Raw genomic sequence first — 16,880 nt, forward strand, 5'->3', positions numbered from 1 at the left:
TTTAACCAAGCTAAAGAAATACCTAAAGATGATAAGAAATAATCCACCAAAAAAAAAAAAAAAAAAAAAAAAAAGCAAAATAGGTCAAAGTTCCCTTCTACCCAATCAGATCCATAAGATTGGACTGCGGCTCCTTTCTTGGTATCTGAATTATGTGGATTGACCCAGTAGTAGAGAGATTTCAGGATAGAATTATAAAACTTTATGGCAGGAAGCAACCTCAGAGATCATCCAGGGGTTATTAACCTTTTTCCGGTCATGCATCCCTTTGCCAATTGATAAAGCTTATTGAGTTTTTTTCAGATTAATGTTCTTAAATGCATAAAAATACATATAATGATAAATCATCAAGCATTTATTAATGCCTACTAGAAAGGCAAAAAATAATCCCTTCTCTCAAGAAGCTAATAGGGGAGACAACATATAAACAGTACAAACAAGATACATACAGGATAAACTGGGGTCTCAGACTCAGGTCTTTAAGGAGGCCAAGGAAGGATTTAAAGTGGGACTTTAGTTGAGACTTGAAGGAAGCCAGGAGGCAGATAAGAGAAAGGAGAGCATTCTAGATATAGGGGACAGTCAATGATAATGCTCATATTGGGAGGTCATGTCTTATTTGAGCAAGTGCAAGGATGGAAGGGTGTGTAAGATGAGAGAAGACTGGAATCTGGAGAGGGGGAAATTTTATTAGGAAAGAGCTTTCAAAGCCAGAGGATTTTCTATTTCATCCTGGAGATAATAAAGAGCCAAATTTCTTGATTTCTCAAGGAGTTGGAAGGAAAAGAAGGAAACAAATTTGGAACTCAAAATTAAAAAAAAAAAGTTAAAAATTTTGTTTACATGTAATTGAGAAATAATAACATGTACATATATTAAATAAAAGAAAGTTAAAGAAAAAAACAGATATAGAACAACTTCCTCATTTTACTGATCCTAGGAAAGTAACCCAGAGGAGTTAAGAGATGGGCTCAGTCATATGGTTAGTTGCAGAAATTTGCCTCTTGGTTCATTGTTTAATCAGCAAAAATTGTTTTATGTCTTATTAATATTTTTTTATATAATTGTCACTATTAAAGGACTCTCCCCTCCTGCCCATTGAATTCTCCCTTATAACAATTATGGATCAGCAAGATAGAAGAAAACATTGACTGTCTGACTAGACATCTTATTCTTATACCTACAGGCAGGAATTATCTATACTGTATAAAATAGCAGATCTCAGAACTACTACTCACAGCATGACAGCCTCAAAAAGAAAAATGGATGACAAACGGAGACACAGATCTCCTAAGGAATGGTAGGATAATAGGGCTCTACAGGATTATGCTAGGGAATATTTCCTTTGGTATTGCGAGCTTAAGTTACTATTAGTATGAGGAAAAGAAACAGGAACAGAGTCATTAAGATTAAAGTACTAGAATCATAACTTAGAATCAGAAGGAATTTCATACTTCATTGGGCCAACCCCCTCTTTTTACAAATGACTGAACTGAATATCATAGAGGTTTTTACATAGGAAGTGTCAGAGATAAGATTTACATCTAAGAGAGTACTGGAGTCTTTTGAGTATTTCATAGTTTTAAGAAAGAAACCAACCCAAACCCTTTAGGCAAGTTGGCAAGTTTGTACCCCTGAGGCTTTCAGAGGAAAGGATTTCCAACAGATCTTAGTGAAACATTCTTCTTGAGACTTTCTTAAGTCTTTGTTAAGATTTCTTAAGTCTAACAATTTTGGAATTTGTTCCAAATAAAATAAAGGACACACAATCCGGTCTTAGAACAGTGCCAGCAAGGATTATTTAGGGTGTTTCGAGAGATCCATAAGGAAACACACACACACACACACACACACACACACACACACACACACACACGATGGGTTCTAAATCAGAAACTGCAGAGAGAGCTAGCAGCAAATCTCTTGATCCAGACTGAAGCTATGGGGGGTGATAACTAAGATTTGGTTCAGTGAGATTCTCATCAATTGCAGCTGCTTTTCCTGATGTGAGGTAGACCTAATAGACATGTTTTTATCAGAACCTTTGCCTACATTTCCTTCTTCACATGACATTCTATAGATAGCTCCACCTATATCAGTTATATCCTTTCCCTTACCTTTAAAATCCTACCTCTTAGCACCTGAAATGAAGATAATTTCCCTAGCTCATCAATAAATCAATTAACAAGAATTCATTAATTGCCTTTTATGCATCAGGCACCATACTAGGTACAGAATGAAACAATCCCTCCTCTATAGGAGATGATACATATAGATATAAGTACACAGTTTAGGGAGGATACTAGCAGTAGAGGAAATTGGGAAGGACTTCATACAGAGCAGTGATTGAATTGAGTCTTGAAAGAAGTAAGGAATTCAGTGTGGTGAAGATGTGAATGGATAGTATTTCAAGTATAGGCTGTGACCAACATAAAGATGGGAGCGGGAGTGCCATCTATGAAAAACATGAAATTTAGTTTAGCTAAATGGTATTAGAATATGGGAAAGGTGGTAAGGTATAAAAAGGCTGAAAAGGTAGGTTGAGCCAGGCTTTAGAAATCAATCATTAAAATTCCTATATTTTATCCCAGAGGCCATACTGAGCCACCAGAGTTTATTAAGTTAAGGAGTGACATGCTTTAGACCTGTGCTTAAGGAATATTATATTGTCAGGATGATGGATTAGAGTGGGGAGAGATTTGAACCAGGGAGAGCAATTTGGAGGCCACAGAAGTAGTCCAAGCTAGAAGTAATGATTAAAAAATATTTTTATACTTGTATTGCAATATAATTTATTTTCTTCACATTTAGTTTATGATATTTAAAAATATTATTCTAAGAATAGCCTTCACCAGACTGAAAAGGAGTCTATGATACTAAAAAAAAAAAAAAAAAAAAAAAAAATCAGAATCCTTGATCTAGATAAAGGGACCTCTCTGAGAGGAGACATGCAAGGACATGCTTCTTTTTCTATTACAAGAGGACTTAATGAGCCTAGAGACTCTCAATTATGTTCTTAATCTCAACCGTGCTCAGCCAGTAGTTTCTCACATTAGTCCCATCATCAAACCTCCCAGGCTGCTGGTAATCACCCTCCTGGGAATGATGGGCACCATTTCCAGTGAAGTAGAAATTCCCAATTCAAGGAAGCAGCAGAGCCAAAAAAATCTGCAGATCCCATCTATTTCCCCCCCTCCTCATAGCTGATAAACCATTATCTGACTTTATCCTTCTATTTAATTCTCTCATTAAGAGAACAATTTCATGGCAAAAATTGTTTAGCTTTAAAGATTAAAGAAGACAAGAAAGTCCTTCCATTAAGGAAATTAAATTCTATAGGAAAAATATTATGTATACAAATATAGTCTACACCCTAGCTACAAACCCATATTACAGCAATAAGTATATACCAAATATATTCAGAGTAATTTTGGATAGTCAAATTAGTGCCTGGGTACCAGGCCTTTTATTCTCTTTTTAAATATTAAACATATTTTTGTTATATTTTGAATTTTAAATTGTCTCCCTCCTCTCCCAATGCCTCATTAGAGAAGGCCAGCACTGGATATAAATATATGTGTAGAAATATATAATATATACTTCTATATTCTTTATCTGGAGGTAAATAGCATCCTCCTTCATAAGTCCTTCATAGTTGATTTGAATATTCATATAACTCAGAATAGCTTAGTCATTGACAGTTATTCTTTGAATTGTTTTTACTAAATTCAAAGTTCTTTGATTCTGCTCATTTAATCTGCATTATTTCAAGCAAGTCTTTCCATGTTTTTAAAATCAACCTGCTCATCATTTTTAAAATTTGATTTTTTTTCCCCAAATTATACAGAAAACAATTTTAACATTCTTTTCAAATATTGAGTTCCAAATTCTCTTCTCTCTCCTTTGCCCTTCATTGAGAAGACCGGAAAATTGACATATGTTATAACTGTACTCATGCCAAACATTTCCATATAAGTCATGGAGTGAAAGAAAACAGATAAAAGAAAAAGAAAGTAAATAAAAAGTATTCAGGTTCTTTCTCTGGAGATGAATTTATGAAAGCATCTTAAGTCCTTCAGAATTGTCTTGGATCATTATACTGCTAAAAATCCTCATCATCATTTCTTACAGCACAGTATTATTTCATCATTTTACATTTTTAGTAAGGGTTGCCATCTCTTAGCTCTGTTTCATTTTTCTGATGTTACCTATGGATCGATTATTACACTTCCATAACTCTCTGCCCTTTTATCCCTCAACCTTCTAAACCAGTTTTTGTTTTTTGTTTTGGGGGGGGGTTGATGAAAGTCTCCATAAAGGAATTTTGGTCATTTTAAATAGTCTGATCCCTCTCAAGTTAGACCCCGGCACAGAGTTCTGAGTATCTCATTATAAGATAGGAGGTCACCCTGGACAATATTTCCTTCTGTTTCCACCTCAAGCTCTCCCAAGACCTGTGAATTTTACCCTTGATCAGATTTATCATAGGGACACCATTAGAGTATATGTCATTTCTTAACATCTATCAGAGGGGACTTAATGCTAATGAGGAAACTAACTAGAAGATAGCTTCCCTCAGGATATGATGGTCATGGAGCAAAACAGATACCAGCCATTTCTAGGACAATTGAGTAAGTATAGGCAATAAAGCTGGAGCTGTCACAGAGATACAGATCTTCATGAAATAGTCCTCTTAGTTCATAAACATCAGCTTCCTCACCCTCATCACTAGAATTGAACTCTTAGAGAACAATTATTCATGGACTTGGTAACTTTGTATTTTTAAAATTTTACCAATACTAGATGATAATCAATCAATAAATATTTATTTAGTTTAATGCCTCCTTGTGCCAGGCATTATGCTAATTGAATAATAAAAAAAGGCAAAAGACTTCCTCAAGGAGTTTACAATCTAACTGAGAAACAACATGCAAACAAAAATAGACAAAACAAGTTATGTAGAAGATAAATAGGAAATAATCAGCAGAGCAAAGACTCTGAAATTAAGAGGGGTTAGGGAAGGCTTCCTATAGAAGGCACTTCCAGATTTGCAAAGTGTTTTATAACTCAAATCAACAAACATTTTATTAAGCATTTTTTTGTTGTTGTAATTCTGTTTCAGATATGTTTAACTCTTCATGACTCCATTTGTTTTTTTTGGAAAAGATACAGGAGTAGTTTGCCATTTCCTTCTCTATCTCATTTTACAGGTGAGGAAACCAAGAGAAACAGGACTTGTCCAGAGTCCCACAGCTAGTGTCTTGAGAACTCAGATTCTCCTGACTCCAGGGCTAGAGTGCTATCTACTGCACCACCTACTAGCCCCACAATGTTTATTTTTATGTGTACTTATTTTCTCCTTCATTAGAATATAAGCTCATTGTGAATAGGGATTTTAAAAATTCTTTGTGTTTATGTCCCCAGTTCCCACCACAATGCCTGGCCCATAATAGATGATTAATTCTTGTTGACTGATGTGCCAACTAGATGCCACAAAGAAGATTAGATCTGGATAGGATTTTTTCAACTCTGGTTGTAAAATCTTCTCTTATTTTTGTTATTTTCTTATATGTGGAACAAAGAGCCAGAGGACATTGGCTTCCTCCAAGAAAGTCATTTCAACAGTCTGGGAGTAACTTCAGATGGAGTCAGGGTTGTTTCTTTGGACCATACTTTGGTCAGAGTCCCTTTACCCCTAATCCAACTTTATCCTAATCCTATCTTTACTCAGTAAAGCCTAGCCATTCAATTCAGGGTTTCCTATGTGGGGATGACTCTATTCTAAAGATGTCACCAATCTTTCACATATTGGCGAATTAAGAAGTAGAGAGGTAACTGAGACACATTTTAACAGAATCTTGAGGTTGCAGCAGGATATACAAAGAAACAGTGTAGTTTACTGAGAGAAATTAGGACATGTTGGATGAAAGCCAAGTTCTGACACTTTGTTGCTTGCTGTTGCTTAAATCATCCGAACTTCAGTTTCCTCATCTTTAAAATTGGAAATTAATACTTGGTGTTACCTAACTCATTGTCTGCTGGTTGTGAGGAAAATCCTTTGTCATCTTAAAGCATGTGAAAAGATATGAATTTATATTATTTACATTTTGGGTCACCCCCCAAATTGTTAGAAGGTGATTCTTTGTCTTTTAAACGCTATATTAAGAAATTTTTTAAAAGCATGATGTCAGAGAAAGCTGTTGAAGTCATAGAAACTGATGGAGAGTAAAGTGAACAGAACCAGGAAAATGATTTATATGGTATTAGCATAGTACTGTAAACACGAACAATTTTGAAAGACCTTGGAACTCTAATTAATGCAATGATCAAATATGATTTCAGAATACCCATGGTGAAATATGTTGGGAGGTAATGGATTCAGAGCACAGATCTAGACCTATTTTGTGAGGAAAGAAGGATGTGGCTAGTTAATGAATTTGTTTTGTGTGACTATACATGCTTAGAACAATGGCTTTATTTTTATTTTGTTCCCAGTGGGCAAGGGACGGAGAAAATGGTTTTTTTGTTGATTGAAGAAAAATTAATTTAAAAAATACAAATGTACAATAAACATGTCTCCAGAATAGAGGGACCTTCTCGTTTCATAGACACCCTGCAATTCAGGGTCTGCTTGAGGGCAGTTAAGTGATTCAGTAGATTCAGCATTGTGTCTAGAGACAGGAAAATGTGAGTTCAAATTTGACTTCAGGTACTTATTAGCTGTGTTGTTTGGGCAAATCATTTAACTTTTGTTTGTCTTGACTTCCTCATCTGTAAAATGGGGATAATAAAGCATTTTATCTTCTAGGGTTGTTGAGAGGACCAAATGAGATAATAATTGTAAAGAACTTAGCATAATGCCTGCCATAAAAAGTGTGATGTAACTGTTAGCTATGTGACCCTGGTCAAGTCACTTAACTAAAGTTTGCCTCAGTTTCCTAATTTGTAAAATGGGGATAATAATAGCATTATCTCCCAAAGTTGTTGTGAGGATTAAAAATCAGAAGAGAAAATAATTATAAAGTCCTTAACACAATGCCTGGCACATAGTTTGGGTTATATAAATGTTAGGTACTATTAGCTATACCTTTGCCCTCCAGGAAGGCCATTGGAGAACAGTTGGTTCTTTCCTCTCTATCTTCCCTGTTCCTGGATCCTCTTCTGACTGACTCTTCTCTGAGAAAGATGAGGACAAAGATCCAGGAAGCCCTGTTATTAAAGGGAATGTTTGTTTCTCTTTCACACTAGTCACATGAGCTTGGGCAAATCACTTAACCCTGTCGACCTCAGTTTCCTTGTCAATAAAATGATCTGGAGAAGAAAATGGCAAAGCATATCAGTGTTTTTCACAAAAACAAACACCAAAGAGGGGGGTCATCACAAAGAGTAGGACATGGCTGAACAATGACAAAATAAATATGAAAATTCCTAATTTCTTAATTCGAGAACATGATAACTGAGTATTTTAAGGGTTGTCATCTTAGAAGAAGGATTAGGTTTATTTTGTTTGGTCCCACAACCAGAAACAATAGGAGGAAACTTCCAAGAGGACGGTTTAGGCTGAATGTTGAAACCAATTGTAGAAAGTTTCCCAAAAGGGGCAGCTAGGTGGCGCAGTGGATAGAGCACTAGTCTTGAATTGAGGACCCGAGTTCAAATGTGGTCTCAGACACTTAACACTTCCTAGCTGTGTGATCCCTGGGCCAGTCACTTAACCCTAGCCTCAAAAAAAAAAAAAAAAAAAAAAAAGTATCCCAAAGTGAAAAAAGCCCACTCCAGAAGGGGTGGATTCCCCTTGTGTGGAAATATTCAGGCAAAAGCTGAATGATCACCCATCAGACCTTGTGAAGGATTTCCTTTAGGAGATAAGATAAGTTGGAATAGGTAGCTACTTCTAACTCAAATTTTGTTGTTCTATGGCTAATACATTTATTGTTAAACTCAGTTGAGGTACTGGTTCCTTTGCCACCTCTTTTCTCTCAACTCCATATTGTGCATAGTTTGGCACTTAAAACTTTTTTATATTATGGCCCCTGCCTGTCTTACCAGCCTTCATACACACACACTCTCTATGGTTCAGCCAGACTGACCTCCCTGCTTTTCTTCATTTATTGTGGCTTTGCATAAACTTCAGTCTAATCTTAGAAAGCATTCACTGATTCCTTATAACTTATTGTCCTTGAGTTCAGCATCAGGGTCATATGACTTTATTTATTTATTTATTTGCTTCTCAGCTCTCAGACAAAACAATTACCTTGTATTTATTTTGCAAATATCCAAAATATGTTTATATGTGTGTTTTATTTTCCCTGATTGAATGGAAGCTCCTTGAAGGCAGGGATTTTTGAATTTTTGTCAGTTCTGATAGCTTCTAACACTAGGGTCTCTACCTAGCAGGTGCTTAATAAATGCTTATTGAAAGATTAGGTAAGAAAAGGATGGAGGGGAAGATGAATTTAGAAATGAAATTGATTTAAACTCCAAAAATGTCCAAAAAGTTTCAAACTGAAGGTTTAGGAAAATAATCCAGGTTAGGGAAGGACAGGGAACTTAATACTGAGGTAGGGGCATGGAGCCATCTGGTAATAACAATTTTTATTTAGTCATTTTTAGCTGTGTCCAATTCTTCATGACCTCATTTGGGGTTTTCTTGGCAAGGATGGTGGATATAGGATAGTTTGCCATTTCCTTCTCCATCTCATTTGATAGATAAGGAATCTGAGGCAAACAGAATTAAGTGATTTGCCCAGGGTCACACAGTTAGGAAGTGTCTGAAGCTACATTTAAACTTAGATCTCCCTGATTCCAGACCTAGTGCTCTACCCTTTGAGCTAGCTATCTGATTCTAGGAGAGCAGATCCCTAGTACACAGAAGGAAAAATGACTGAGTCACCTTATGGTGAGTGAGCTTGACTCTTCCCTTTCTCTGTGTCCTTAACATGCCCACAAGAAAACATGAATTATTTATGAGTAACAAGATAGCAGATCTCAGAGCAGAGTTGATGAATCAGAGTTCCATCTGACTTGTACAGTAACAGGCAAGTGAAGAGCAAGATACCCCTGCATATTTCTCAAGTGATTCCCAGACTTTCTGTTATTAGGAACAGAAACAACATCATGTTAAAATGTACTTTGTAAGATCAAGAGGTCAGGTTTCTTAGGCAAGATTGCTAAGTAGGCAAGTTTATCTTTGGATTTGCTGTCTTCAGCTTGTTCCCTTCCTCCCTCCACCCTGACAGGGATTGCAGACATTTGCTATCCCATGACTTGTCCAGAGTTATAGAACAGAGAAAGGTTAGAGTATTTAGCCTAGAATCTGCCAGAAAAGATCTAAATTCAAATATGATCTCAGAAACTTACCTTGTGACTGTGAGCAAGACATTAAAAGAAAAAAAAAAACAGTTTGACTCAGTTTCCCCAACAGTAACACAATGGTGATAATAATGCATCTACCTCCCAGGGTTGTTGTGAGGATCAAATGAGATAATATTTGTTAAAGCACTTAGCTTAGTTTTCACGACTGGAAACAAAGTCAGGTGCCCATCAGTTGTGGAATGATTAAATAAACGTACTGGAATGTTACCATACAGAAAAAAAAATTAATTCAGAGAGGCATGGTCTTATCAAATTAGGCCTGGTGGTCTTGAGACCACCATGACAGTCCCTTCTAAAGGGAAGCTATTAGTTTATAGAACACACTCATGGAAAAATACTGACAATGACATTTTTCAAAAGGAAGTACTGTAGTGTTCCTCAAATAATATTTTGTCTTCCACCAACTTTTCTCTCTGTTAACAAATACCCCAAGTAATATTTTGCCTACTACCAGCTTGTTTTTTTTCTCCTGTAGGGGAAAAGGGGAGGAAGGTAAATACCAGTTGTGAAATGGTGATAAAAGTCCACATAGTCACAAGCAGAGATGAGAGAAGAATGGAGCATGTTTAGCCTGAGTCCTTTCCCAAAATGTTTGCCTGAAAGAAATTTACCAATGGGAGAAAGGACCACAGGGCTAAGAAACTCTCAAAATGAGAAGGTCTCAGGCTCCAAAGGAAGTTCCAAGGTTTGAGGGAGATTATAATCTTATTTGATAGCTTCAGATTTTATAACTACTGAAAAAGAATGAGGAAATCCTTAAAATACTGTATCCTTTTCAACAAGTACTCCAGAGTTTCTCTTCCCAGAATTACAATACTGAAGGCTCACTGGTTCTTTCCTCTTTCACAGACAACTGACCCCTAGAGTATCCTCTGACACTGCTATTCCATCCAATATTTTATTTTCTTTGAAAAAAAAATCTCTTCCATTCATTTCCTACTCCTCCCTCCTTCCCACATCTCCTTTGTAGCAATTAAATAAAATAAAAAACAAACAAGTCCCAAAACTTCAACAATCTAGCTATTTTTGAATCTGTTGGTCTTGTTTTTCATCCCTAATTTACCACTTCTCTAAGAAACCTGAGACCTGCTTCCTTCTCAGTCTTCCAAAGTCGCTCCTTAAGCTATCTACACCCAAAGAGAGGATAGTGGGAACTGAGTGTGGAACACAACATAGCATTTTCACTCTTTCTTTTGTTGTTTGCTTGCATTTTGTTTTCTTTCTCATTTTTTCCTTTTTGATCTGATTTTTCTTATGCAGCTAGATTATTATATAAATATGTATACATATATTAGATTTAACATATATTTTAACATATTTAATATATATATATTGGATTCCTTGCCATCTAGGGGAGGAGGTGGAGAGAAAGAGGGGAAAATTTGGGACGCAAGGTTTTATAAGGGTCGGTATTGAAAAATTGTCCTTGCCTATATTTTGAAAATAAAAAGTTTTAATTAAAAAACAAAACAAAACAAAACAAAGTCACTCCTCTTTGCTTCCAATTTCTGACTCTCATTTGTCTCTGAGCCAGCTTGGCTTCTATATTTGTCATGGCAATGATTTCCTAGAATGACTTCCTCTAGCATATTATGCCCTTCTGCCTCGATTTCCCATATTCATTTGCCCAAGTACTGTTATGTCCATTAAATCTTCACCAATTTGTTTTTTTTTTTTTTAATTAAAAACGCCAGTTCTAAATCAGCTAAAAGGCATTTATTAAGCAAATCCATCGTAGGTAGTAGAATTAAAAAAATGATCCAGCCTGTGGCCTTAGAAAGATTACATCTTATCCAGGAGACAACAATCTACTTACTATGTGCCAGACAGACAGCAGCTAGCTGGTTCAGTGGATAGAGCACTGGGCTTTGAGTCAGGAAGTCAAATTTAGCCTCAGACACCTAGTAACTTCGTGTTCCTGGTCACATACTTAACTTCTATTTGCCTCTGGAGAATGAAATGACAAACCACTCTATATCCTTGTTAAGAAAACCAGTTCTGGACAGTATTAGCCTAATATGGTCCACAATACATGACTGAGCAACAACAAATGTTCCAAACATTGTGCTAAGCAAACATATTTGCTTTCATTTGCTCCTCACAACAACATTGGAGGGAAGTGCTATTATTATCTTCATTTTTATTACTGGGGAAATCAAGGCAGGAAGAGGTCACACAGCTAGTTAAGTGTCTCATGTTGAACTTGTACAGTTCAGGACTCAAGTCCTCCCAACTCTGGATCCCCAAATCCAGCTCTATTTCCTGCTATCATCTAGCTTCTTCAGGGTAAGAACCATTGGTATAATTCAACTTATTTCCACCTACTTCCCCTGAGCCCTCCTCCACCTAGAAATCTCTCCCCAAGCCAAGTAAACTTGCTTTATTTTGCTATTGAATTCAATACATATTCTTGACTGGTATATTTGAAAGGATGCTGGGTTTAGAGTCAGAATCTTCACTCTTCCTCTGTCATTTTGCTCTGTGCCATGTAAAGCAAATTACTGAACATCTCTAAGTCTTTGCTTTCCAGTCTATAAACTGGGACTAAGTGGTCTTTAAGGTTGATTCTGGCTTCTAATCTATTATTCTACTGGCCAATGTGCTAGATACAATGGGTGATACAAAATAAATATAAAGCATTGTCCCCTGGAAACACTTTACAATGATCATGTGTGAATGACTAGTTATTTCCAGCAATATAATGATCCAAGACAACTACAAAGGACTCATGATGAAAAATGCAATTAACATCAAGAGAAAGAACTGATGTTAATTGAATGAAAATTAAAACATACTATTTTTTTTAAATCATAAGCTCTAAGAGCTTAGAAATTCTTCTTTCCTACTTCAGCAGTCCTTTCTCCACTTGAGATTGTTTCCGTTGTATGCTGTCCATCCTCACAGTTAGCATATATTGTCCTTGGATAGAACGACTTAAATGTTGGGACTGGAATATCTCTGGGGATCCCATGAGAAGATCAGGTCCAAGGGCTGAACAGAGTGAGGTTCTCGCCTGGATTTGACATGCTATTGGGCTTGTGGAAAAACTGTAAATATTGTGAATTTGCTATATTTATTTTGCATACTTTAGTATATCATACCTCTCTGCTTGCCTCAGTTTCCTCAACAGTAAAGTGAGGATAATAATAATTTATTTCTGAGGTATAAATGCTTGTGCTAAAAATTAACAATCTGATCCATAGCCAATAGGAGCTTGCTCTAGCATCAACGAGTCCAGCCACTTCAATTCAGCTCAAGAACCAGTGAATATTATTTGCAAGCCATGGTCTGAATCAGTTCACAAGAGTTTTCCAGGTCTCTCTGGACTCTCTGTTTTTATCACTTCTTATGAAATGATACTATTTCTTTATTTTCTTGTTCAACCATTCCCCAATAGAGGGCACCCACTTTGTTTCCTATTCCATTATTTCCAAAGTTATTGTGAGTTTCAAATGAGAGCATTTGTTTGCTTAACACAATGCTCAGCACATTTGTTGTTGTTCAGTCATGTAGGATTCTCATGATCCCGTGGATTGTATTAAGCCAATTCTCCATAGGGTTTTCTTAACAAGGATATTGGAATGGCTTGTTATTTTATTCTCCAAAGGCACACAGAATTAGGGTCACACAGCTACTGTCTGAACCCAGATTTAAATTCAGGTTTTCCTGATTTCAGGCCCCATGTTCTATCACCATGCCACCTGACTAGCACAGAGTAGGTGCTTAGGGCTGGTTTCCTTCCTTCCTTTACTCCATACCATGACAAATGTCAGAAAATGTCTCATGAGTTTGGGCACATAGGCAAAGGGAGCCAGCACTGACTCAGATAGGGCCCATGTGCAATAGAATTGACACCATGACTGTCCTGGAGGAGCTTAGTTTTAGTATAGAAGACAAAGTCAATTAATAAACTGCCAGCCCAAATATTGATAGCTCCTCAGTCTGTCACAATAGCTTATATTTATGCACTACTTCAAGGTTTACCAAGTACTTTACATATATTACAATCTCATCCTCAATATGGTTATGGGAGGATGCTTATTAATACTAATATTAGCTTTGACATTTAATATCTTATGGCCTTAGGTAGGCTTCTTTCTTGTTACAAGCAGAGGAATCCCTGCAAATGAATTCATTTCATATTAATTTTCTGACTATGTTTTGCCTACTGTCCATCTGACTAAAAATTCCTTCTGTGGATTCACACACTTGAACATAGAATCATAGAATTTTACAGCTGGAAGCAAGGGTGTGCTGGTAAATGTTTAACAATTAACTCCCCAGAAAAAAATGTACACAGAACATAGTTTTAAGTTTAATCTGCATAATTAACATTTTCTCCATCACTTTCATAAGTCTAGACAATCAACAGAACAATAAATCAAGCCCTCACTTGTAGCATTTGCTTATTTCCAAGATATAAATGCTCATGCTGAAAATTAATAATCTGATCCAAAGCCAGTAGGAGCTTGCTCTAGCATCAAGTCCAGCCACCCCAATCCAATTCAATAAGCATTTATTAAGCAAATATTATTTGCAAGACATTGGTCTGAATTAGTTCATGGGACTTTCCCAGTTTCTCTCTGACAAGTTTCTCCATGGACAAAAATTCCTTTTTTTTTTTTTTTGACATAATTTGTTCAGTCATTCCCCAATTTGGAGGGTACCCCCCTTTATTTCCATTTCTTTACTCAACAAAAAGTGCTTCTATGAATATTTTTGTACAAATGTATCCTTTCCTACTTTATTTCTTTGGAGTATGTGCCTGATAGTAGTATTGCAGGGCCAAAGTATATGGAAAGTTTAGTAACTTTTTTTGTATGATTCCTTATTGCTTTCTGGATGGTTAGACCCATACATAGCTCCACCAATAATGTATTGGCATATCTGTTTTTTGATAGACTTTCCAACAATTGTAATTTTCCATTTTGTCATCTTTGTCAGTCTAATGGTTGTCAGCTGATTATAATTACTCAGAGCATTTTTATATGGTTGTTATGGCTTATATTTCTTCTTTTGAGAACTGCCTGTTCATATCTTTTGACTATTTATTTCTTGGTGAATTGTTTTTATTCTCGTATATTCGTATTATCACCCTAAATGTCTCAGATATCAGGCTTTAGTCAAAGAAATATGCTACCAATATTTTTCCTAGTGTACTGTTTTCTTTCTAATTTTAACTGCATTGATTTTGTTCATATGAAAAATCAATTATAGTAAATATTCCCGGGAGAGGGAATGATAACAGAGATGACTCCAAGCCAGTGAAAAATACTTGAATTGCTTCCACCTGGCTCTGGAATCACATATGTTTATATTAAAATTAACTGAAATGCTTGAGCAAACATAAATTCATAGCCTTCATAAGGGTACCTAGAAGATGATAGAGAAACAATATACAAGAGAAGTCTATGGAACAGTGGACTAAGAAAGAGAAGTGCTAACTCATTTCTTTGTCATAATTGCTGCTAGGGAAAATTTCCATTTGCTCTTTGTCATCATTAAATTAATTCAACAGGTGTTTCTTAAATGTCTGATATTGCTTTTGTCCTAAGGGATATAAAGATAAAATGAAAAAAAAAAGACAAAATGATCATTTCTCTTGAGGAGCTTTTATTCTGGGGGAAGGGAATAAGCATTTATATAGCACTTACTGTGAGCCAGACACTGTGTTAAGTGTGTTTGACAAATACTATCTCATTTGATCCTCACTCTAACCCTGCAAGTTAAGTGCTATTATTATCTCCATTTTACAGTAGAGAAAACTGAAAAAGACAGAGGTGAAGAGACTTGCCTAGGATCACACAGGTAGTAATCATCTGAAATGGGATTTGAATTTCAGTCTTTCCTGACTCTAAGCCAGTTGCTCTAACCAGCTACCTATTCCACTGGGTATCATCATTTTTTTTTTTCTAATTTGATAGTATTTTATTTTTTCTAATTTCATGTAAAGACATTTTTTAATATTTATTTTTTATATAATTTTGAGTTCCAAATTCTCTCTCTCCCTTTCTTCCAACTGAGTAAGATGGAAAACAATTTGATATAGATTATCTATGTGCAGTCATGTAAAACATATTTCCATATTAATTATGTTGTAAAAGAGGAAACGGCTTGCAGAAAAATTAGTTTACAAAAAAAAAACCTTTGAAAAAGTAAAATGAAAATAATATTCTTTGATCTACATTTAGACTCCATCAGTTCTTTCTTTGGATGTGGATAATATTTTCTATCATGAGTCTTTTGAAATTGTCTCAGATCATTGTAGAGCTGAGAAGAGCTAAGTCTATTATAGTTGATCATCACACAATGTTGCTGTTACTGTGTACAACGTTCTTCTGGTTCTGTTTGCTTCACTCAGCATCAGTTCATGTAAGTCTTTCCAGGCTTTTCTGAAATCAGCCTGTTCATCATTTTTATAGCACAATAGTGTTCCTATTACATTCATACACTACAGTTTATTCAGTCTTTCCTCAATTGAAGAATATTTCCTCAATTTTCAATTCTTTGCCACCACAAAAAAGAGCTGCTAGAAATACTTTTTTCCTTGTTGGTCATTTTCCCTTTTTTGATCTCTTTGGGTAGCAGGTGGAATTATTCAGATTAATTTAGCCACTGAACATTTGGGGGCTAGAAACTGGTTAATAGAGTCCATAACTTCTGAGCTGCTTTGATTAGAATGTTGAGTGTGTGAAAGAGTGTATATGGGGATATAGAGTATTTAGGTAAAATCTTGGATAGAGTCTTGGGCCTAGGGTGACAAAAAGTGGGGCACAACTGAAACAACAAGACAGAAGAAACAGACCATCTTTTATATAGTCTACAATTTTTTTTTTTATAATTCACAACTCAGAATTTTACTTTATAGGACCACAAGTATGAACTAGAAGGGACCTCATCATTTTACAGATGAGGAAACAGGATCAGGTAAAGTAACTTGTCCAAGATCACAGAGGTAGTCTCTGGGAAAATCAGGATTTGAACCCCAGTCCTCTCGTGCCAGAGACAGTATCTTTTCCACTCAAATTGGCTTATCACAGATTACTTAATATAAGACTTATCCATTCTATTTTATAAGATCCTGGTTGGCAGAGACAGTGTTTTCTTAATCTATGATATCTCCTAGCATTGGGCTGGATTCCCCGTACTCAATAATCCCTTGATCACTATGAAGATGATACATGATGTTATTGACTCCCATTACAGCATGAGTTTTGAATATCTTTCCAATAGTGGTCAAGGGCTGTCCTGAGTCATCTTCGATCCATCTACTCTTTCTCACTCAGTTCACTTACAACCATAGACAGATTTGGTGGCAAAATGATCCCTAAGGCTTACAGATGGGTAGGCAGTTTGATCCTATGCAAGGCTGTTTTCATTCAGAGAAGCTCCTAGCCCCATTCTCTCTTCACTGTTCTCCCTTCTCCTATGACAGGCTTCCTGGAATCTTGGGATATGTTTGAGGTATCTTGGGAGCCATGAGATGTAGATAAATTGAAAGGTGG

This window comes from Sminthopsis crassicaudata, chromosome 2 (genome assembly GCF_048593235.1).
Source record: "Sminthopsis crassicaudata isolate SCR6 chromosome 2, ASM4859323v1, whole genome shotgun sequence".
NCBI classification, from domain to species: Eukaryota; Metazoa; Chordata; class Mammalia; order Dasyuromorphia; family Dasyuridae; genus Sminthopsis; species Sminthopsis crassicaudata.